Here is a 23749-nt window from a genome sequence, read left to right as displayed (position 1 = left end):
CCTTACCTTACACTTGTCCCTCACCATCTCCCAGAGTTTGCCCAAGTTCATGTCCATTGAATCAGTGATGCCATCCAACCATCTCATCCTCTGTCGCCCTCTTCTCCTCCTGCCCTGACTCTTTCCCAGCATCAGGGTCTTTTCTAATGAATCAGCCATTGGCATCAGGTGGCCAGAGTATTGGAGCTTCAGTTTCAGCATCAGTCCTTCCAAAGAGTGCTCAAGATTGATTAAATCTCCTAGATGAAATGGCAAATCACTCACAAAGTAACTGATTTCCTAAGGCTCCACTGAAGATGACAAAGTTGGAGTTTGGATCCAGTTCCTTCTGAGTCTAGCTCCTGTGACCTGTCCTAGAGGCACTGGATGCACCTCCCTCACTTCTGAGCAGGCCCCCTGCCTTGCCCATTCTTCCTGCTTTCCTCCCTCTCCCTACAACATCACACCCTAGGAACAGCACAGATGTGGTGGCTGACTGGGGAGAGGGTCATGCTCATCCTGAACTTCAGGCTCAGCTTCTCATTCTCTGGAGGCCTGAAAGTAAATTTTTGCAGAAGTGAAGTAAAGAAAATCAACAATTCAGTCCTGGCCAACTATTCTCCAAGGCACATCCGCTTTCCTAAAAGACAAAAATATAATGTGAGTTACCTCCTCAGATGGTATCTATGCCTCAAGGATGGAAATCATCCACCACATCTTGTAAAACCTGAGCAAAGTGAGGGCCTGCCTGGTCCTGGGCTTTTATGCACTGTTTATTTGATCACAACCACCTGGTAAAACCTACGTCCAGTGAGCTCATTTCACAATCACACACTCCAGTGCCTTCAAGGGTCAGACTGGTGTTATGCCCAAGTCGCGAAATCTCCCAATGACCACCAGGGAGCCGATATCTGATACAAAAGCAAGAGAGATTTTACTACCAAGCTCGAGCTGGGGCTCCCACTGATACTGATGCAGCAGCTATAGGGAGGAGCCCTGAGCTCTGGGTTACATTGCTTATATAGGGTATTATCGCACAAAAAATAAAAAAAACAGGAGTCTCCGGGTCTGATTGGTCACCTTCTGGTGAAGGGTTAGGTGTTGAGTTCTGATTGGTTCTCCTTTCCCAGGCTTGACTCGAATTTCCTGGGCTGGCCAAGTGTTCTGTTTGGTTCGCAGGTGGTGGGGTGAGGTCAGGGGATTTCCAAAGGCTTTTTTCCCAGAACCTTACAAAATGGAGTAGCTTTGATTCTTCACTGGTAAGGCACAGGATGAAGGTACAGGGTGTGGATGAAACAAGTGAGGGGTTGGGTCGACCTACAAATGTTGTCAAGTCAAAAGTTTTTCAAAAATCCATTAGCAAATGATAAGGACAAAAGCAGACAAAAGTAAAATTTTGCATTTTTTTTTCAATTTTCAAAAGAAGACTGATGAAAAGTATAAGCAAATGAATGTCAAAGTTTCTCAAGCAGGAGGCACCTTTTCCCTATGGCAGGTTTCCTGCCTTAATAACTGGGAATCTCACTGCCATAGGACCCCACCCCCACTGCCCATAGGACAGAAGACTCCATTTCATCCTGCTGGGAGCCAGCGTGAAGAACTCCACCCGTGACAAGGTCATGAGGCTGAGCTCTGATGGCAAGGCTAATCAGACCTCAGGTTTTCCCCCTGGAATTTCCTGAGCATCCACCCTCCAAAAATAACAATCTGCCTGCTTTTCCACTCTTCTGACATTCTCTGGAAAAAAGTCAATTCAGGGCTTTAGTCTTCTGCATTTGAAAGAGTGTTTCAATCCAAAAGCCCCTCCGATGGCTTTCTAGCCTGCCTGCAGGACTCCTACAGCTGCGCCTGTGATTGTTTGAGGCCTCCTGACCGCAGGAGGCACAGGAAGCTTAAAACATCCTGGGAATGTAGGGGCTTCCAGGGAGTCAAAGTCATTAGGATAGGACTGATTAAAGGTTTCATTTGTTGAGCCAATACTTGCTGCCAAATTTTCATATCCTTTATTTTTAGATATAGTTGCTATATAGAAAAACAAGTAGTAGACCTGGTATTAGCAACATTAGATCCTTGAGTTAAGTACCTTCTTTGTTATAACCCACTGCACCTTTGTTCTATAGAGATGTAACTTTAATGCTTTAAGGAGATGCAGATTAAAGAAAAACACTCCAGGGGAAATGAAATTAACATTCATTAAGGAAAAGAGCCAAAAAGTGTTAACAAGCCTCTTGGCCCGAAGATAATGTAAATCACCTGAAACCTTTTGTATACAAACAGATATACAGAAAGAGTCTGGGCTGCTAACGCTACATAATTTTGTATTACCCATTGATCTCTATGTATAATCAAAAGTATAAAAGGCCTTGAAGGACAATAGAAGGAGAGCCAGTCGCTGGACTGGTTTTCCCCGTGTCTCCTCTTTACTCTAATTTCAGGCTGAATTCCCATCTGGGGCGTGGAGGCTCACTATGTCTACTTACTTGTCCTGGCTTTTAAGATTCGTAAGAGAGAGAGCCCAAGACGGGGCACTCTCCAATATTCAAACGGGCGCCTGCGGCCTAACGTAGATGGTGCAAGCTCCTTGTCTGGAACTTTATTGGTTTTCCACGTAACCGAAGTTAATCAGCCTCTTCTCTCCACTTAATCTTCCTACTACACTATTTCTTCCTTATCTAATCTTATATTAATAAATAAATAAGTTTTCCTCGCCGACTCCGTCCACCCTTCGAATTCCCTGGATCCACCGGGGCTGGACCCCGGCATCATCCCACCTGTGTTCACCTGCTCCAGGCTTCTCTCACCCCCTCCCCTTCATAATGTTTTCCTCCCTGACTTGGGCTACAACACCTCACACAGGGTTCTACCACCATAAGTAATGCATGTTTACTGCAAAAATGAAGAAAATGTGTGAAAAATATAAATAAAAGGTGTCTGTAATTCTATAATCCAGACAAAACCCTTGTTAACATTTTGACATATTGCCTAGCTGTCTTTGAAAAGATTCTGCTGTACACCCTCACTGGCATTACTCTCTCTAGTTAATTCTGGGTGCTGCTTTTTCGTGTTTCCCCAAGTAATGACATATTCTTGGAAAGCAGTAATGTAGCATGCTTCCATTGTGTCCTCTGCCTGAAACCACTTGTTGAGGAAATAAAATTAGAGAGTAGCTGCAAAAGTGTTTAATAAATCGAAATATGCTTCAGAATAATGCCATTTTTATATAATTCTGTTTCTATGTTTCCCACCAGCACATGTCTAATCATTTCTGTTCCTCTCATTCTGATTTCTTTATCCATCACTAATGGAACAATGAAGAAATTGGTTCAAAAGATACCAAATCAGTTCTATTGTAAATACTCAAGATTTTCTTAGAAGAATTCAGATATTGTGACAAAATTGGACCCACAGAGTCAGGAACCAGTGTTACAGTACTGGTTCCATCAGTACCCAGCTCTGGGCTATGAGTAAATCATTTATTCTCACCGATATAAACAATTCTCACTTGTCAAACTTGTGAAGTAATCTTTCTCCTAACCACAGTATGTGGCTGGGAGAGGATACCAGTAAGACAGGAGACATGATTTATTAAATCATGAAAAGTAGGGCTACTTTACTTCAAGTCTTCATACTGGACTATGGGAAACATAGACCTTCTCCTTGGTGCTTCCACTAGCTGGCCATCACTAACCAGGTCAATTGCCTCACTAGGAATTAGAGAACTGGCCTAGTGCTTTTGAAAAAAGATCTTTCCAATCTTATTTCCCATGACCCAGTTATTTCTTTTTAAAAATGAGGATTCAGTCTCTTGCTCTTCAAGAAGTTGTTTGCTGTTTTGTTGGATCCAAGGGGAAAACCTTACATGAAGAAAAACAAGAAAACCTTACATGAAGAAAATACAAGTTTGCAATAATAGTTGGCTATACATACATCCTAATTCCACATCTGATCATCCTTCCAAGAGAAGGGAAGGAGCTTTCCACATCCCATTCCTTCAAGGAAGTTTTCTTTACAAAGTGCTGGATCAAGAATGAGGCAAAGCAACAGTGCCCCGAAGATGGGAGTGTGGTGCGAAAAACCCGACAGCTGTGTTGACTTTTTGACTCAGTGCATTTTTCAGGTTTCCATATCCTGTTGTGTTCAGCTAGCCCTCATTCTGTAATATCTGAGAGTATCCCCAAAGTGCTTGTCTTTTCTGGATTTGACTCTTAGGCAGAAAGACAGCTTGTGAGAACTCTTGATTGCAACAGTGGCTACAAGTTCTACCCTCTCCCAATACTGCCATCATTTGCAATGTGATTTCATAGCTCTTTCCCCAAAATTGTGCTGTTTTCCCTTTCCTTTGAACTGGGGCTATAAATCTGCATGGGCACCAGAAGGCAGTCGGGGTGATGGTCACTGGTTCCCAGCTAGGCCTTTTGGAGGCACTGCGTGCTTCTGTTCTCCCACCTGTGGTCATATCTTCCACAAGTACACCAGCTGGGCTAACCTGCTGGAGGAAAAAACCTAGAAAAAGCCCTGTTGTCCCAGCCAGGGTCATCTTAGATCAGCCTTCAGCCAGTTGACCTCCCAAACAGGCAAGAAAGCCCAGCTAAGATCAGTCGAGCTCCTAGGCTCAATTGTAGACTTGGGAACAATAATACATATTATTTTAAGTAACTGAATTCTTGACTTTGTTATGTAGTAATATAATGATCAATACATATAAATGTGAACTCAGTGAATCTTAAAATGGAAGCTACTTTATGAAAATAAGTAATGTTTTAATTGTGTTAGCAAGATCATTAGATTAGAACTTAAATATCACCAACAAGGACCTACTGTATAGCACAGGGAACTATACTCAATATTTTGTAATAACCAGTAAGGGGAAAAAAGTAGAAGAAAAAAGATATACATGTATGTATAATGGAACCACTTTGCTGTACACCTGAAACTAATACAATATTCTAAATCAACTATACATCAATAAAAATTTATCAAGAAACTGGAAACTTGAGTCTTTGGCCATTTTCTGCCAATTCCTTGGGCAGATGACCTTGAATGAGAAACAACTTTTCTGAATCCTAATTTCCTTACATTGAGAGTTAGATACTGATCCCTTTATGTTTAACTGCTAATAATTGGGTTTTTGTAAGTAGTAAATAAAACAATTTGCTTGCCAATGAAATCTATAATTAGAAGGGTGTGATACAACTTTGAATAAAAACAACAATAACAACAAAATTAGTGAGGCAAGAATAATTTTATACTTAAATAAAGCACCTGAAGCTTTGTACTATGATAGGAAATTGGAAGCTCTTGTAGACAGGAAGACTGAAAGGTTTTTCTGCATCTCACATCTGCTTTCATGTTAGAAAGTGACTTGTCAAAATGAGCAATGGTAGCACAGAATGAGAGTAAGAAAAACATAGAAGATCTAATCAGAATCAGTCTAGATACACACAGGACAGACTCCTACAGCAGGAAACCTGGGCTCTACACCACGTCTATGTGGGTTCAAATTCCAGTCCCTCCCTTACTGTGCCTTTGTGTCATGATAAGCAAAATTATACTGTTGCAGATAATCAATCTATATTTAATTTAAATTAATGACTATGAATTTCAGAGTGTTAACTCAGCAGCATGTAGTTACTTTTTAAATAAGACACTGCTAGGAAGAGCACAGGCTTCAGTATTTGATAAACATGTTCAACACTGAGTTCTAGCTCTGTTTCTATGAGCTTTATTACTGTAGATACCACAGCTGACCCTTCTAAGCTTCAGTTTCCTTCCTTATCCCCAATGTGGTGACAGGAATTTGAACCATGTAAGGTTACACGACAACATGTGGTTGATGAGAGTTGCATTGTTCCCCCCACCCTCACCCCCACCTAATCATTGTCATATCCTCCGGGCTGAATGCTTGACACAAAATAGGTGCTTAGGAAACATTTATGGAATTAAGGATTTGGGAAATTATTTGAAATGATGTCAGCAGCACACTTAACTTGTTATCTGGTATATATGGAGAATTTTGTTACTTATTTCACATTGTTATGAGTTAAAGCACCCTTTTTTAACAGGCAGGCTCAGAAATATGAAAGAAAGAGTTTTCTCTGCATTCCCTTTTGTACATTTCAAGTTGTGCACCATGTAAATGTATTAACTAGATTTTTAAAGGGTTATTAGAATTTAAAAAGGCAAAGGGACCTCATCAGAAAACGGATAGAGTAGAACCTCATCTACTTAAGTCCATGGCACCTAGAGTCACTTGTGATGCCCATAGTGATAAGGAAGCAGCCCCTTTACCGGAACCTCCTCCACCTCTTTCTTAGAAAATAGCTTTATTTTTATGTGAGTGGGCAGCCCTAAAAGGATCATGGAACTTAAAGCTCTGTGAAGATGGTGAGGTTCTAACCTTCTGTGTGGGTAACAGGCAGAGGCTAAGCTTCTGTCTCTGGTGTTCTGGGAACAGAACAACTTAATGCTGAAATCTCCATCTGAGTCAAGCCAGGGCTTAGGAAGTAAGGGCATGAGTCCTGGTGATGTTCCACCCAGGGAATCCTGAGATGCAACTGCAGCAAGAGCGAGTCATGCTGGGCAGGGTGATGTAGAGACATTCCAACTAAAGCAAAGCCTCACAAGGAGAAGAGTAGGGAAGGGTGTAGAGAGAGACTCTGGGTTCCCGCACTGCCGGGAGCCAGTGTGAGGAACCCCGCCCGTGGCAAAGGTCATGAGGAAGGAGGCTCGGCATACGCAAAGGCGGGATCGAGCCTCAGGGGTCCCCCTGGAAATTCTCGAGCATCTACCCCCAAAACCAGAGTCTGCCTACCTTACTGCATTATGCTTTCACCAACTCCTCTGACATTACGAGGGGGCTGTCCCCCGACCACCTTTTTCTGGAAAAAGTTAATTTAGAGCTTTTACATAATAAGTCTCCTGGGCATAATAAGAGTGTTTCAATCCAAAAACCCTTCTGATGGCTTTCTAGCCTGACTGCTGGACTCTTACAGCTGCGCATGTGATTGTTTGCGGCCTCCCAACCGTGGGAGGCACAGGAAGCTTAAAACATCCTAGGAATGTAGGGGCTTCTGAGGAGTCAAAATCATTAGAATAGGACTGATTAAGGGTTTCATTTGTTGAACCAATACTTGCTGCCAAGTTTTTATATCTTTTATTTGTTGATATAGTTGGTATGTAGAAAAAACAGGTGGTAGCCCTGGTATTAGTAACATTAGATCTTTGAGTTAAGTACTTTCTTTGTTATAACCCACTGTACCTTTGTTCTACAGGAATGTAACTTTATTTAGTATTTTGAGGGTGATGAAGAATAAGGAAAAACACTTCAAGGGAAAAAGAGTTTTCTGGTTGATAGACATTTATCTAGGAAAAGAGCCATAAAAATGTTAACAGGCCCCCTGGCCAGAAGATTATGTAAAACCACCTGGGACCTTTTGTATACGGGAAGGTATGCAAGAGGAAAACCTGGTCTCAATAAGTGTCAGGACTGCTGCCCCTGCATAACTCTCCATATTCCATTATTTCTTTATGTACAACTTGGGGTATATAAGCTGCTTTTGAAAATAAAGCTGTGGGTCTGGCACCGATGCTTGGCTCCCCCATGTCGTTCTTTTCTCCCTTTTCTGGCTGAATTCCCATCTGGAGCGTGGAGGCTCACTGTATCTACTTCTTTGCCCTGGCTTCTAAGACCCACGCAAGAGGCAGCCCAAGGCAGGGCACCCTCTGCTATTCAAGCGGGTGCCAGTGGCCTACATAGATGGTGCAAGTTCCTTGTCTTGGAACTTTATTGGTTTTCCATGTAAACCAAGTTATTCAGCCTCTTTTCTCCACTAATTCTCCTACTACACTATTCTTTCCTAATCTCTCTTTATATTTCTAAATAAATAAGTTTTTCCTAGCCGACTCCGTCCCCGCTTCGAATTCCTTGGATCCACCGGTGCTGGACCCCGGCACCACACTCCTATTTTTTGCTACTCACCTATTGAAAAAGGCAGAAAGGATTCCCTTTTTTAAACTGTCCATTCTACAGAAAATGCTCTGGATTGAATGTGTCGGGGGTGGCCCAGTCTGTGGGGTCCCTGTGCAGCCAGGTTGGTCATGACCATGGTGCCCTGGAGAAGGCAGAAAAGACTCATGCAAGACATGACACACACAACACACATGTGGAATGGGGCAGCAGCCCCCCAGGCTCCTACATTAATGTTGGCAGCACCCCAAATTCCCTCAAACTCCCCAACCCAGTAACTTCAGAGCCCAACCCCTATGACTCAGCTCTTTGCCATGAGTCAGCTTAAAACTGTGACCTGGAATTGTCTGTTGGGAATTTGATCAAGGAAGTATGACTACTTTTAGTGCAGAATGCATCTCTGCAGGGACCTTTCAGTGTTGATCTTGGGAGGGAGCACATATGAATCAATGAACATATGATGAACAATGAACATACAACAGATATGAATCATGTGACAGTGGGCAGGCAGTTCTGGACCAAAATCAACCCAGATGCTCAGTGAAGTGGTAACTATGGCAGTTTGTATAACAAAAATGTCTCATTCATCTAAGTTTCTTCCTCCAGTCTCTTCCCTCCATTATCTAGCACATTCTGCAGAAGGTTTAATGATAGAGCAAGAAACCCAGGAGTCCTCCTTAGTGCCTCCCTTTTCCCCATTTTGCCTTCATCCAGTCCTTCAGGCAGGCTGGTCAATTTTACTTGAAATTTCTCTTGATTCTGTCACCTGCATTATGCCCACTGCCAGGTCCAAGGTACTACCTTGGTTGTCCACACATTCCTACAGTAGCTCTGACTACAACTCTATATCCTCTCTTCTCCTTCAATGTTCTCAACACAATGAAAGCAGAGTTAGCTATGGACACGATTTAATCATGTTAGTCCTGTCCACCCACCACACCTGGCACTTGGCAGACAGCCTTCAAGAGCTCCCATCACTCTTAGATTAAGGACACATCACCTGCCCCTGTTGGAGCTTACTGTCCTTCTACCTGCATTCCCACTACATCAAGCCTCTTTCAATTTCTCAATCTGTCATTTGTCCCCACTCCTTTCCATGCCATTTTGCATGGCAGCCTCTCAGTATCTTCATGCCAATGAGTACTTGCTGGAGTCACCAGTGTGTTTGTCCCTGCTGTGAGCCACACTGCCCCCCGCCTTTCCAGGAGACCCTCCAATACTAGCAGGTAGGTCTGGCCCAGCCTCTTACGAGGTCACTGCTTTTTTCCCCTGGGTCCTGGTGTGCACACCACCTTGTGTGTGCCCTCCAAGAGTGGAGCTTCTGTTACCTCCAGTCCTGTGGAATTCCAGAAGTCAAACCCTGATGGTCTTCAAAGCTAGATTCTGTGGGGGTACTTCCTCCTGTTGTCAGATCCCCACACTGGGGCACTTGACATGGGGCTCAGGACTTCCACTTCTGTGGCAGAATTTCTGTGATGTGATTGGCTTCCTGTTTGCGCAAACAGGAAGTATGGCACTTGACTTTACCCTAATCGTGTCACTTCTGCCATTTTGTTGTGGCCTCTTCATCTTTGGATGTAGGGTATCTTTCTGGTACGTTTCCTTTTTTTTTTGTTGGTCAGTGGTTGTTCAGAAGATATTTGTGGTTTTTGTGTTTGCATAAGAAGGTTAAGTTCAAGACCTTCGACTCTACCATCGTGAGCTAATCAACCAGGACCTAGCTTTCTGTGACCTAAGTTTTACCCAATCTGAGGAGCATTCTCACTGTGTATCCTTCAGCAAGTACCTGCCTTTCCTCAGCACCCAATGCCCCATCTTCTTTTCCTTGGCATTTAGTCTAGTATCACTTGCTCAAAGAGGGTTGCATGCAGAGGCCTGGAAGCCAGCACTTGAGAACACCTCAGCTTGGGGCTGTATGGAGAAGCACTGCGCATGCCATCCCTCAGGGTAATTATTCGAGCTTCTATTAAAAATCAGTTTTACTTGGCTCCCTGAGCTGGCAGAACACTACATCAGAAAAGAAAACTTGTTATAACCAGTCTGTTGACTTATAATGGTTATTGGGAACTAAATTAATTGCTATGAATATACAAAGATAACCTGTGAAGTCACTTAGACTTCAGATTTCACCCACAAAATGGTCAGTCAGCAAGAAAATAGTAAACGCAATCATTTCAGGAATAGCTGCTTTTCCCAGCTCTGCAGGATGGGGACAAAGGGAAACACAATGGGGAAGTTCCTACTGTTCTGCCTTGATATCAGCCCCAGGTTCCACACACAGAGAAACTCAGACAAACTGCAATGGATCCACAGAGATGGACCAAGGGGTGAGAACTGTGAATGTGCAGTGTGCAGAGAGGGCACTCGGGGGCACAGGAGAGCTGTCTGCTGAGATCCTAACAGTGGTGGGCAGAATGAGAGCAGAATTGCCTTTGTGAGGACAGGGCCCCACAGAGAATAATTGCAGGGAGACTTTTTTTAAAGGCAAAGTAAAGTAACCTCTGAGGAGAGAACTTGGTGTAGAGCAGAAAAAGATGAGCCTGGGAATCAGAAAAACTCTGTTTCTGGAACCCAACTGTGGTAATTTTGTAGTTGAGACCTCTTTAAAAGACTAGTAACTCTCATAGCCTGAAGTTCAAATTTGTAAAATGAGGATAACAAAATTCACATTCTGAGGACCGATAAAGATATTTTGAGAGAACCTGAATAGTCAATGGCACATGGTGTATGTGTGTTAGCTGCTCAGTTGTGTCCAACTCTTTGCAACCCCCATGGACTGTAGCCTGCCAGGCTACTCTCCATGGAATTCTCCAGGCAAGAATACTGGAGTGGCTGTCATTCCCTTCTCCAGGGGATCTTCCAAACACGGGTTTCCTGCATTGCAGGCAGATTCTTTACAGTCTGAGCCACCAGGGAAGACCAATGCCACATAATTACTGCTTAAAAGGCACACATTCCTTTCTCTCCTTTTCTGATATTTAGTACTACACAGACTTAGATTGTTTTCCCTTGTGATGTAGTCCCATCAAGAGGGTGTACATCAAAGCTTGAAAAATACATTTGGGGATATTATGTTAGAAACATCACTTTAATGTGATTTTGGTTCAGATGGTCTCAAATATTTATTCATATTTCAATGTTCTAAACCACCAGGATTGTGAAGCAGAATTTTCCAACATACGTGTGACAGGTCCCTATTCTGTTAGAAGCTCTCCCAAGGCAAAGAAAAGGACCTTACAGCAAAGTCTGACTGAGAATTGCTGCCTGCTATTTCCCCACAGGAATTAACAATGCACATCACATATTAAAACACTGAGATATCTGAAATCTAAAACAGCAAGTCTTTGCCTAAACATGTTTGACCTAGGAATCCCCTTGCTTTCCCACAACACCTATTAACGTTTCTTTGAACTAACATTCTAAAAACCCCACAGGGAAAAAAATCTACTATTACATCAGCAATAATATTAATATATCTCTCTCCCTATTTAAGTGCTTCCTTAAGGCAAGAAAACACATCACATTTCTCATTGAGACTTCAACCATTTACAAATATGAACTTGGAGTCCTGAGGCTATGAGAGAGCCCCTAATTACCTTGGGCAGGTGGTATCCAGCCAGGGTGGTGTCCACTGCCACCTCCTGGGGCACGTTCAGAGGGATGATGTTCCCCTTCTCAGCACCTCGTGAATGACAGTGTTGGTGTAGGGCATGGACTCTCGAGCAGCCATGCTTGGTTTCTGAGATTGGCCAAGCACCCTATCAATCTCAGCTTGGACTTTTTCTGGGAAATAAGAGGAGGTTGAATCGTGAACTCCCTGATGTTCAAGCTGGTTTTAGAAAAGGCAGAGGAACCAGAGATCAAATTGCCAACATCTGCTGGATCATGGAGAAAGCAAGAGAGTTCCAGAAAAACATCTATTTCTGCTTTATTGACTATGCCAAAGCCTTTGACTGTGTGGATCACAATAAACTGTGGAAAATTCTGAAAGAGATGGGAATATCAGACCACCTAACCTGCCTCTTGAGAAATCTGTATGCCGGTCAGGAAGCAACAGTTAGAACTGGACATGGAACACCAGGCTGGTTCCAAAGAGGAAAAGGAGTACGTCAAGGCTGTATATTGTCACCCTGCTTATTTAACTTCTATGCAGAGTACATCATGAGAAATGCTGGACTAGAAGAAACACAAGCTGGAATCAAGATTGCCGGGAGAAATATCAATAACCTCAGATATGCAGATGACACCACCCTTATGGCGGAAAGTGAAGAGGAGCTAAAAAGCCTCTTGATGAAAGTGAAAGAGGAGAGTGAAAAAGTTGGCCTAAAGCTCAACATTCAGAAAACGAAGATCATGGCATCTGGTCCCATCACTTCATGGGAAATAGATGGGGAAACAGTGGAAACAGTGTCAGACTTTATTTTTTGGGGCTCCAGAATCACTGCAGATGGTGACTGCAGCCATGAAATTGAAAGACGCTTACTCCTTGGAAGAAAAGTTATGACCAATCTAGATAGCATGTTCAAAAGCAGAGACATGACTTTGCCGACTAAGGTCCGTCTAGTCAAGGCTATGGTTTTTCCTGTGGTCATGTATGGATGTGAGAGTTGGACTGTGAAGAAGGCTGAGCGCTGAAGAATTGATGCTTTCGAACTGTGGTGTTGGAGAAGACTCTTGAGAGTCCCTTGGACTGCAAGGAGATCCAACCAGTCAATTCTGAAGGAGATCAACCCTGGGATTTCTTTGGAAGGAATGATGCTAAAGCTGAAACTCCAGTACTTTGGCCACCTCATGCAAAGAGTTGACTCATTGGAAAAGACTCTGATGCTGGGAAGGATTGGAGGCAGGAGGTGAGGGGGACAACAGAGGATGAGATGGCTGGATGGCATCACGGACTCAATGGATGTGAGTCTGAGTGAACTCTGGGAGATGGTGATGAACAGGGAGGCCTGGTGTGGAGTCGCAAAGGGTTGGACACGAATGAGCAACTGTACTGAACTGAACTGTATTATTCTAGTATTCCATAATTTTTCTTAAGCCTGGTTAAGCTAATGAATGGAATAACCGGGATCAAAATGGCTATTTTAGGTTCTTCAGACTAGCACTTCAGGGAGGTTATGTGAGTAGGAAGTAGGTCCTGGTGTGAGACAAATCTGGTGGCAAATTCTTGCTGGACAACATTCCTGCTGTGAGTTCCTGAAGCTCTTTAAGCCTCGGGTTCCTCTTCTTAATAGTGAGGATAAATCCAATAGCACCCTTTAGGAATACTGAGATTTACATGAACTAATTTAGGGAAGTATTCTGACCTGACCCAGGCCTATCCCCTGATGTGCTCACCTTGAATTTCAGGATACAAGGCCATATAGAGCAGTCTCCTGCACAAGGTGGTTGAAGTTGTCTTTGTTCCAGCAAAGAAGAGGTCCAGGGTATTGTAAATAAGGTTTTCTTCATGGAAACATGAAGCAGCATTGCCATTATGCTAGAAGGCACAGTGATTATTGGTTTATTGAGACGGTTCTTAGTTGCCACAAGACAGGGGGCTTCATCCTAGACAGAACATGGGAGGAGAGACCATTCCCTCCCCAGGAGAAATGGCTTTCCCTTTGGTCATCTCAGGAGGCAGAGACTTATTACTCCAGTATAATTAGCATCCTCCTGCCCCAAGCGCTAGAATCTTCTGTTAGCTCTGGTGGATGAAAATTGAGACAATAAATTTATTTTACTTCCATAACTTGGGAGAATCTATTATTACACTGGAAAAACAGTCTTGAGTTCCAATGTTAGCCACATCATTCACTATCTGTACATCTTGGCCAGGTTACTAAACCTCAAACTTATCAGCCTATGTTTCACTTTCCTGATTCATACAATAGAAATAGTAACACTCACCCTTGAAAGTTATATTGTAGATTATGTGAGTAGAAAGGGCACATAACAAATTTTCAACAAATGTTTGTATTGATTCCAGCAAGAATAAAATGCATTTCTCTAAAGTACAACAATTCTCACATCTCCCCAGTTAAACTTCTCTGATTCTAACAGTCATTCCTCATGGCACCCCAGCATCTTTACCACCGTCCTCCAGGAGCTTCAGTATGTCAGTGTGGCTCTGTGTGTGATCCCACACCTGCACACCTCATAGCAAGTGAAGTCTGTTTCTCTCAGGAAGAATCAACGCCTCTATTAATGTTGTAAGAGTAAGGTGAAATAAGAGAGGAGATGGAGGAAAAAAAAAAAAAAAAAAGCACCATTCTTTCAACTCCAGGAGAAGGAATGAACAATCTAATGAGACAAAAATGATAACACTGATGCACTGATGAGTATTACCCAGGCGGTTCACTATGTTAAATGATATACATCCAAACTGGCCTTTTTCTTGCTTCTATATAGTATTGGAAAGTGACAATATGAGGATGTGGGAAGAGGCACATGTCCCTCTGCGTGAGGCTTAACTCTGGCCTCTGCCTCAGCTTCCCTTGTGTTCTGTACTGGGGAGCTAAAGAAAGGGGTAGGAGATTGGGCTTTGGCCCAAGTAAAATAGTGAAACAATGGTTCTCCATCCTTTTGTGCACAGGCACCTCAGACTCAGGGAGAGGAGAGACTGAACAATGAAAAGGCAGTCTTTGGGCTTTTCAAGTCAATTACTCTTACATGAATATTGTTATTTCTAATTGTATCATCAATTCTGAACTAATATTTCTAAACTCTATATCCTTCCCCTGATATAACGTCCATTTTTGTGGGAAGATTATCCTGGATTATCCCAGTGTTTCAATTATAATCACAAGAGTCTCTATAAGAGGAGGCAAGAAGAACATAAGGAGACCACATGAAGATGGTGGCAGAGGAGAAGATATATCAATGGTTTGGAAGGTGGAGGAAAGGGCCCTGAGTCATGGAGTACAAGCAGCCTCTAGACGCTGGAGAAGTCAGTCAATACATTCTGCCCGAGAGCCACTGAAGGAGCCAGCCCTGCCAACACCTTGCCTTGATAAATGTGGGTCTATTTAAGCCCCTAAGTTTGATTTGTCACAGCAGCATAAGAAACCAGAATCCTTTCACTTGTTCTTTAAGAACCCTACTCAGGGTAACACTCAGGTTCCCTCACCTTTTCTACTTCCTGGAGATAAGCATCAATGAAGTCTCTTGCTTCAGCAGGATTCCAGCCTCTCTTGTGGTTTTCAATCACACCAGCAATACACATTTTCAGTTTCTCCCATTTACTAAAGAGTGTTTGCTGGGGACCCGGAAGGAAATTCATTATCCTTGGAAAGACATTGTAGAGCTGACGGAGAAAACAAAAGTCATGAAGACAAGGGGGTGCCAGTTTTCCACTCTTGAAGACTAAGAAACTATTGTGTCTTTATAAACATTTCCTTTGCTTGCACTTAACCCTTTGAGTCACCTTTGATTCATCTCTGTCTCAATCCTCTTTTCTCTTGGCAAAGTATTTTAGCACGTCTTCCAAAATATAACCAATTTCAGACCACTTCTCACTACTCCGTGTATTTGTCATTCTAGTGCAAAGCACCAACATTTCTCACCTGGATGCTGTAAAGCCTCCGTCATTTCCCTTGATTCTCTCCTTAACCCCCTTCCCAGGTGATTTTCCACTGAGGTGCCAGAAGGACCCTTTAACAGTTTAATAAATCATTTCACTGCTTATCCCTCAATACTTCACTGACTTTCCATGACATTTTGACAAATTCTACATTCTTTTCCTGATGTGGAGCTTCACGTGAGCTGGCTTCTCACCCTCCTGTCCCCTCTTCTGCTATCACTTGCTGCCATCTTATTCTCTCTCAGTCTTTCTAGTCCAGCCCCTTTGGTCTCTGTGATAACCTCAAGGATGATAATGTTTAGTCCTTTGCATTGGCTATTCATACAATCAGATTGGTCGGTCTTCCTCTGAAATCTGTGCAACACTAGCCTTTTACTTCTTTCACATCCACATAAGTGTCACTTATTTGGACCTGTCTTACCTAGTATCCTCTGATTAGCACCACCCCTGGGACCCTCCTCCTATTCCCTTATATTGTTTTACTATTTGTTCATGGCAATTGTCTCGTGTGTGTGTGTGTGTGTGTGTGTACCTTTGAGTGTGCATAAAACAAGAATATTCATGGCAGCTTTATTAATAATATCCCTCAAATTAGAAATGTGTTTATCAATGCCCCAAGCCATTATTCAAGAGAATAACAATCAATGTCACATTCATGAAGTGGAAAACTATGCAGAGTAAAATAAGAGGAACTAACAAATGAATGAAAACAATGTGCTGAGGGAGAGTCAGGCACAGAAACACACATCTGAGGATCATGGAGGTGTGGAGCTAGGGAGGAACGTGGAGAGGAGAGACTCAAAAGTGACGGCAATACTGTTTTTTAAGGAAAAGAACGTAAGTGCTTACGTGTCTGTCATAACAAATTCTGCACTTTAAATGACTGTAAGAAATGATTTTTATCGATAGTAAATAATTTATGTGTGTGTGTTAGTAGCTCAGTTGTGTCTGACTCTTTGCGACCCCTTGAACTGTAGCTCTTCAGGCTCCTCTGTGCATGAATTCTCCAGGCAAGAATACTAGAGTGGGTTGCCATTCCCTTCTCCAGGGGATCCTCCAAACCCAGGGATGGAACCTAGGTCTTCCACATTGCAGGTAGATTTTTTACCATCTGAGCCACCAGGGACAAAAACACTAAAGTCAACATTGATTTTAAACAAGTTTGTGGTGAAGTCAATTTCAAAGGTTGCATTTTAGCCTTAAACAAAAGGAAGACCACCTCATCTGTATCTGAGATTAGCCCAATGTCTTTATCCAAGACAGGAGGTGAGAAGGGGCTCATCTGGCAGCACACTGATGTCCTCAGATGCATCACCTCTTCAAACATCCTCAGCATCTCCTGGAACTGATCATCCTGGTAGTCAAACCACTCCCCAAAGGTGATGGAGCAAATAATATTGGAAACTGCATTGTTGATTGCGAAGTGAGGGTTGAAAGGCTGGCCTGGAGGCAGGAGAAGAGATACAGCCTTCAGATTGTTTTCTATTTTCCAGAGAACCTACTCTATGTGACACATGACACTCTGACTACAGAACCACATCTGAGACTGTGTCCACAGCCCCCTACACAGGGTGTGACACACAGCAAGTACTTAGTCAATGTCTGGGAAGTCAAAGTGATGACCAGGATTTAAAACCAAATAGTAAGTTTTAATACCCCTCTTCTTCTTAATTCTTGACCCCCACTAGGGCAGGTCATGGTTAGCTGTTCACTGTCATTCCCTTAGTGTCCCACACAGTGCGGGGCACAGGACAGGCTCATAGGCTCTAACTGAGCATCTGATTAGTGAATGAATAAACCATAGTCACTGCACCTGTCCTAGGACCTGATTACCATTCTCCTCTCCTATTTCCTGGATGAGGTAGGCAGCCTCTTCCTGAATGCGTTCCTCTAAGCTCTTCTTTCCTAAACCAAAGTTCCTCAGAGTTGTCAGGGCAAATCTTTGTTCTTTCCATACATGGCCACTGGACATGATCAATCCTGGGAAAAGAAAGCTAATGTTAAAAAAAGCTAACAAGACCCCACTAAGGATAATGTACCAGATGGAGGAAAGGAGAAGGGCTTTAAGGTGCTTGAAAATTATTCAGAGAAATAATTCTACAGCAACAGATATAATCACTTGAATTTACTGATTGCTTGTCATGATGGACGTACTAGCATTTTCAATGCATTGTGTAATTTAGTGTTCACGGAAACTCTCGGAGTTAGGTACAATCAGTTGGCCAAAGCAGCTGCCTAACTTTGATGATGAGAAAAATGAGGCACGGGAGATAAAAGGAAACTCTGCAAGGTCACAGAGTGAGTAAGCAGCTGAACAGGTATTCAAATTCAAGTCTGCTTGACTCCAAAGCCTGTCGTTTGGTTACTTGTCTCATAAGAATATTTAATTACTGGTTATGCTACAAACCAAATATGAACTTATGGATTAGAAGGAGTCAATACTCATAAGTAGAAAAGATCTTAAAGATCTTAAAAAGATAAATGAATCACTCTAGATAACAAACTGTGGACACTGTGCAGAAAGAAAACCACAGGCAAAGGAAAACAATCGGTATGGTGTGTGTAGTTGAACTTCAATGATTTTATAACACAGGAGAGGCCACCATCCTCCCATTTCTTCATTCTAGAGCACTCTTCAGCTCCTTCTAATGTCTCCTTTCACTTCCATCACTAGTGAAATGGCCCTCCCCGCTGTTCAATTCAGGATCCTTTTCAACCCCATCCTAAGGAGTCAGCAGATGAGATCCTTTCTTTCTGAAACATTCTCTGCCAGTGGAGCCCAGGACACCACACTCTCCATAATTTTCTGGTAATTCTTTGACTTCAGAGAAATTATCATACCTTAGGGTAACTATCTTCTACTAGGTCTGAAGCTTCCTCTCTTTAGCCTATCTTCCATTTCTAGGAAATCTCAATTTCTAAAATTTCAAATCACATCTACTGACAGTAAACACCTATTTTCTGCCTCTCAGCTCCAGACAGATGTACAGTTCTCTGCTTGACTCTCTTGGCTTCACACTCAGCATGTTCATGACTGAATTCATGATTTGCTCTATACAACTCCCTACCCAGCCCAGCCAACACTTGGCCCTCCTCCACATTTCCCCTATTTCCGTTACCTACCCACTTGGGTGTGTACCTCAGCACCTCATTCTCCCCCTCTCTAGGTCATCATGTCCTATTGGAGTTGCCTCCTGAGTAGCTTAAATTCATATACCTTCACAGTCACTCTCCTGCTCTAACCTACTGGACTGACATTTCCTGCCACTCCCCTCTTCTAGGCCACACCTCTTCTAGTCTAAAAGGCTGCAATGGTCTCCTGCTTCCTTTATTCCATTCCTGACACTGCAGCTTAGAGAAGTCTTTAAAACGTACCATATAAATATGATGATTCCTTTCTCTAGTTAAACCATTCAGAACCTCCATTGTTATTAGGATAAAAAGCAACATCCTTAAAAAGAACTTGCCTGAACTATTTCTGGCCAAACTCAGCAGCTTCATCTTCATTTAATTATCTCCATTTAATCCCTGTGCTTCCCGCACTGGCCACCTTTCAATTCCTCAGTTCACTGTCCATCTTCCCATCTTGGAAACTTTTACATTTTGTCCCCTCTGCTGCATTTTTTCATCACTTTATTAAATGTCATTTACTTACATAAGTTTTCGCTGAGTCTCAGGATTAGATTCAGTTCAGTTCAGTCGCTCAGTCGTGTCCGACTCTTTGTGACCCCAAACTGCAGCACGCCAGGCCTCCCTGTCCATCACCAACTCCCAGAGTCTACCCAAACTCATGTTCATCAAGGCGGTGATACCATCCAGCCATCTCATTCTCTGTTGTCCCCTTCTCCTCCTGACCCCAATCCCTCCCAGCGTCAGAGTCTTTTCCAATGAGTCAACTCTTTGCATCAGGTGGCCAAAGTACTGGAGTTTTAGCTTTAGCATCAGTCCTTTCAATGAACACCCAGGACTGAGCTCCTTTAGAATGGACAGTTGGATCTCCCTGCAGTCCAAGGGACTCTCAAGAGTCTTTTCCAACACCACAGTTCAAAAGCATCAATTCTTCGGCGCTCAGCTTTCTTCACAGTCCAACTCTCACATCCACACATGACCACTGGAAAAACCATAGCCTTGACTAGACAGACCTTTGTTGGCAAAGTAATGTCTCTGCTTTGGAATATACTATCTAGTTTGGTCCTAACTTTCCTTCCAAGGAGTAAGCATCTTTTAATTTCATGGATGCAATCACCATCTGCAGTGATTTTGGAGGCCAGAAAAGTAAAGTCTGACACTGTTTCTACTGTTTCTCCATCTATTTGCCATGAAGTGATGGGACCAGATGCCATGATCTTCGTTTTCTGAATGTTGAGCTTTAAGCCAACTTTTTCACTCTCCTCTTTCACTTTCATCAGGAGGCTTTTTAGTTCCTCTTCACTTTCTGCCATAAGGGTGGTGTCATCTGCATATCTGAGGTTATTGATATTTCTCCCAGCAATCTTGATTCCAGCTTGTACTTCTTCCAGCCCAGTGTTTCTCATGATGTACTCTGTAAAGAAGTTAAATAAGCAGGGTGACAATATACAGCCTTGACGTACTCCTTTTCCTATTTGGAACCAGTCTATTGTTCCATGTCCAGTTCTAACTGTTGCTTCCTGACCTGTATATAGGTTTCTCAAGAAAACCTATATACAGGTGGCCTGTTATTCCCATCTCTCTCAGAATTTTCCACAGTTCATTGCGATCCACACAGTCAAAGGCTTTGGCATAATCAATAATGCACAAATAGATGTTTTTCTGGAACTCTCTTGCTTTTTTGATGATCGAGTGGATGTTGGCAATTTGATCTCTGGTTTCTCTGCCTTTTCTAAAACCAGCTTGAATATCTGGAAGTTCACAGTTCACATATTACTGAAGCCTGGCTTGGAGAATATTGATCATTACTTTACTAGTGTGTGAGATGAGTGCAATTGTGGAGTACTTTGAGCATTCTTTAGCATTGCCTTTCTTTGGGATTGGAATGAAAACTGACTTTTTCCAGTCCCGTGGCCACTGCTGAGTTTTCCAAATTTGCCAGCATATTGAGTGCAGCACTTTCACAGCACCATCTTCCAGGATTTGAAATAGCTCAACTGGAATTCCAACACCTCCACTAGCTTTGTTCATAGTGATGCTTTCTAAGGCTCACTTGCCTTTACATTCCAGGATGTCTGGCTCTAGGTGAGTGACCACACCATCGTGATTATCTGGGTCATGAAGATCTTTCTTGTACAGTTCTTCTGTGTATTCTTGCCACCTCTTCTTAATATATTCTGCTTCTGTTAGGTCCATACCCTTTCTGTCCTTTATCAAGCCCATTAGATACCCGTAATTAGTGAACCCTGCTTTTATCTTCATAACACTGAGGCCTTAAATTATTAGTGTAATTTACACTGTTTTTCTCAATAGTATGTAAGTTATAGAACAATCAAGGATTTTGTATGTTCTCTTCTCTTTTCTGTCATTGGTACCTAGCACTAGATACATCTAGCTTTCATGGAGTGAATGGATGTAGAGTTAATAGATTATATGTTTCAAAGTGAAACTGGGAAACATCTGAAAAAACATGGCTTCTCCCAAATCCCTGACATTAGGGCTGACCCTGCCAGGCTTCCTGAGGGGGTACCTTCAAAAAAATTCGGGGACTCAGCTTCCTAGAGGGGCAGGAATATGATGAGCCTGGTCCTTGGGATTATGGGAGACCCTTTCATGGACCATAGGAATATCAAACAGACATTGTTCAGGAAACTTACCTTTATTGTTAAAGATACGTTTTTCAATAGGGATCAAGGGGCGGTTGGCAAAGTTTTGGTCTTGGTGGACAAGGGCTTCTTTGATTAAGGGCAATCCAGTTATAAGAACAAGAGAAGGCAATGGCATCCCACTCCAGTACTTTTTCCTGGAGAACCCCATGGATGGAGGAGCGTGGTAGGCTATATATAGTCCATGGGGTTGCTAAGAGTCGGACACGACTGAGCGACTTCTCTTTCACTTTTTACTTTCATGCATTGGAGAAGGAAATGGCAACCCACTCCAGTGTTCTTGCCTGGAGAATCCCAGGATGGAGGAGCCTGGTGGGCTGCCATCTATGGGGACGCACAGAGTCGGACATGACTGATGCGACTTAGCAACAGCAGCAGCAGTTATAAGAATGGAACGAAATGTCCCAAAATCGATACTAAAATGATTTCCATATTTCTCACGAACTAAAATAGAAGAACCACAGTTGAATATACATATGTCTCTGAATCCTGGAATGGAGGGTGTGTGGAGCTGGCAGGAGGCTTGTATTGAGGGGAGTCTCTGTGTTTGTCTGTCTGTGTACCTTGAGCTGTTGGAAATATGTCTACCTGTTTCCATTTTTTTTCTGCTCTTAACTAGACTACACTATAGGACATAGACATTCATTATACACACTCATTCATATGTTCAATGTACTTGAGTTGGGTGAGCACATGTGTCCTGAGAATAAGGCATAAAGATAAACAAGGTCTCTAACCTCAAGTGTCTTAGAGTCTAGTGAAAAGAGAGAATTCAACCCATGTGACTCACCAGAGAAGGCAGAGGTATGTTTAATGAATTCTAGGGTAGGGAACAGGGACTTCTTAGTAAATAAAATCTACTAAACTAGGAGAGAATGTCCCCTTACTCAGCAGGCTGTAGGTGACAGAAGTTTCATTAGAGGAATTATGGAGGGGAGTACACTCGCTGTGGAGACATGTGGAAATCTTAACTCTGTGGTTGACTAGCTGTGAGCACTTAGGAAAGCTACTTCATTTTTTATGAGCCTCACCTTCCCAGCTATAAAAGGTAGAAAACTTCTTCCCTCAAAGTTTATGTAAGGGGGAATTCCCTGGTGGTTCAGTGGTCAGGACATCAGGACTCAGGCCTTCACTGCTGAGGACCCAGGTTCGATGCCTAGACAGGGAACAAAACTCCCACAAGCAGCATTGTGTGTTCCCTTCCCTCCAGAGAAGTTTCTGTGAGGAAGAATGAGAACAGCAATGTGAAAGTCCCTTTGTTCCCGGGTCCCTGGCAGACGGCCACTGGAGCCTCTGTGGAATGAATGGACTCTGTGTGCAAAGGGATGTGGAAGCCCTTGTTCAAAGAGACAGATAGGACTTTCTTCTGTCTCAGTTTCCAAATGAATCAAATGAGAGTTATTACAAATTCCCATCTTTAGGATTCTGGTGATAGCAACCATAATACAAAGATTAATAAGAAAATTATTTATTTTTATTGATATATTTGGGAGTGCATTTCAGCAAAAAATTCTAATAAGGTATTGACAAAGAAATGGAGGGGAAGTGGCTAGATAGTGGATGAATGAAGTCCATGAGGCAATCAGGTCAGACAAGTGATGCCATATTTATAATCAACAATTGGTTTTTCCTTGAGTTGGTTACTATACATTTTTGAAGAAAAGAGGAGGAGGGTAGATATAGAAGTAAGCATTGGCTATGTTCTAGTTTACCTTGGGGTAAGCTGATATTCACAAACTTGTTTGGTTCCTATAACAACCTTATAATGTATTCCTAGTTTTCAGAAAATGAAGCACAGAGATTTAGTGCCTAGTTGGTGGGCATAAAGTAGAGCTCTAGCCCACTCTGTATGTCTCATCAAATGAAAGCATGGAGAAAGCATATTATCCCTCTTTTCTGGTGAGTGATGGAACTCCCTAAGGATAAACTGGCCACATTACTTTCCAATTAACTTCCAATGAGACATGAGTGGTGGTGATGTGTGCATCTTCTGGGTCGTGTCCTTAAAGGAAAGCTGCTTCTCACCACCTCCCACTTTCCCCTTTTCATGGTACAGAACTCACACATGTTGAGGGGTGTGGGACCACAGCAGCAAGATAGAAGCACTGAGTATTTGGATAACCTTGTTCTTCCCTGGTGGCTCAGACGGTAAAGCCTCTGTCTACAATGTGGGAGACCCGGATTCGATCCCTGGGTTGGGAAGATACCCTGGAGAAGGAAATGGCAATCCACTCCAGTACTATTGCCTGGAAAATCCCATGGACAGAGGAGCCTGGTAGGCTACAGTCTATGGGGTCGCAAAGAGTCGGACATGACTGAACAATTAGGACTAGGGCTTGTGGAGCAAAGTAGCCTTGCTATCCTGGTCTTCCTGCCTACATCTCAGCTTATTTGTTTAGAGAAATAAATTTCAATATTTTCACACCACTGTATTTTGGGATCTTTTTG

At 42.8% G+C, this 23749-nt stretch overlaps 1 pseudogene; it reads right to left on the bottom strand.

Annotated features, from left to right (window-relative positions):
* Positions 1-440: 440 nt before the first annotated feature.
* Positions 441-23368, bottom strand: LOC128045595 (cytochrome P450 2J2-like; annotated as a pseudogene).
* Positions 23369-23749: the final 381 nt, after the last annotated feature.

This window comes from Budorcas taxicolor, chromosome 3 (genome assembly GCF_023091745.1).
Source record: "Budorcas taxicolor isolate Tak-1 chromosome 3, Takin1.1, whole genome shotgun sequence".
Lineage (NCBI taxonomy): Eukaryota > Metazoa > Chordata > Mammalia > Artiodactyla > Bovidae > Budorcas > Budorcas taxicolor.
The sequence above is the reverse complement of the archived record's forward strand: the minus strand, read 5'-3'. Positions and strand labels throughout refer to the sequence as shown.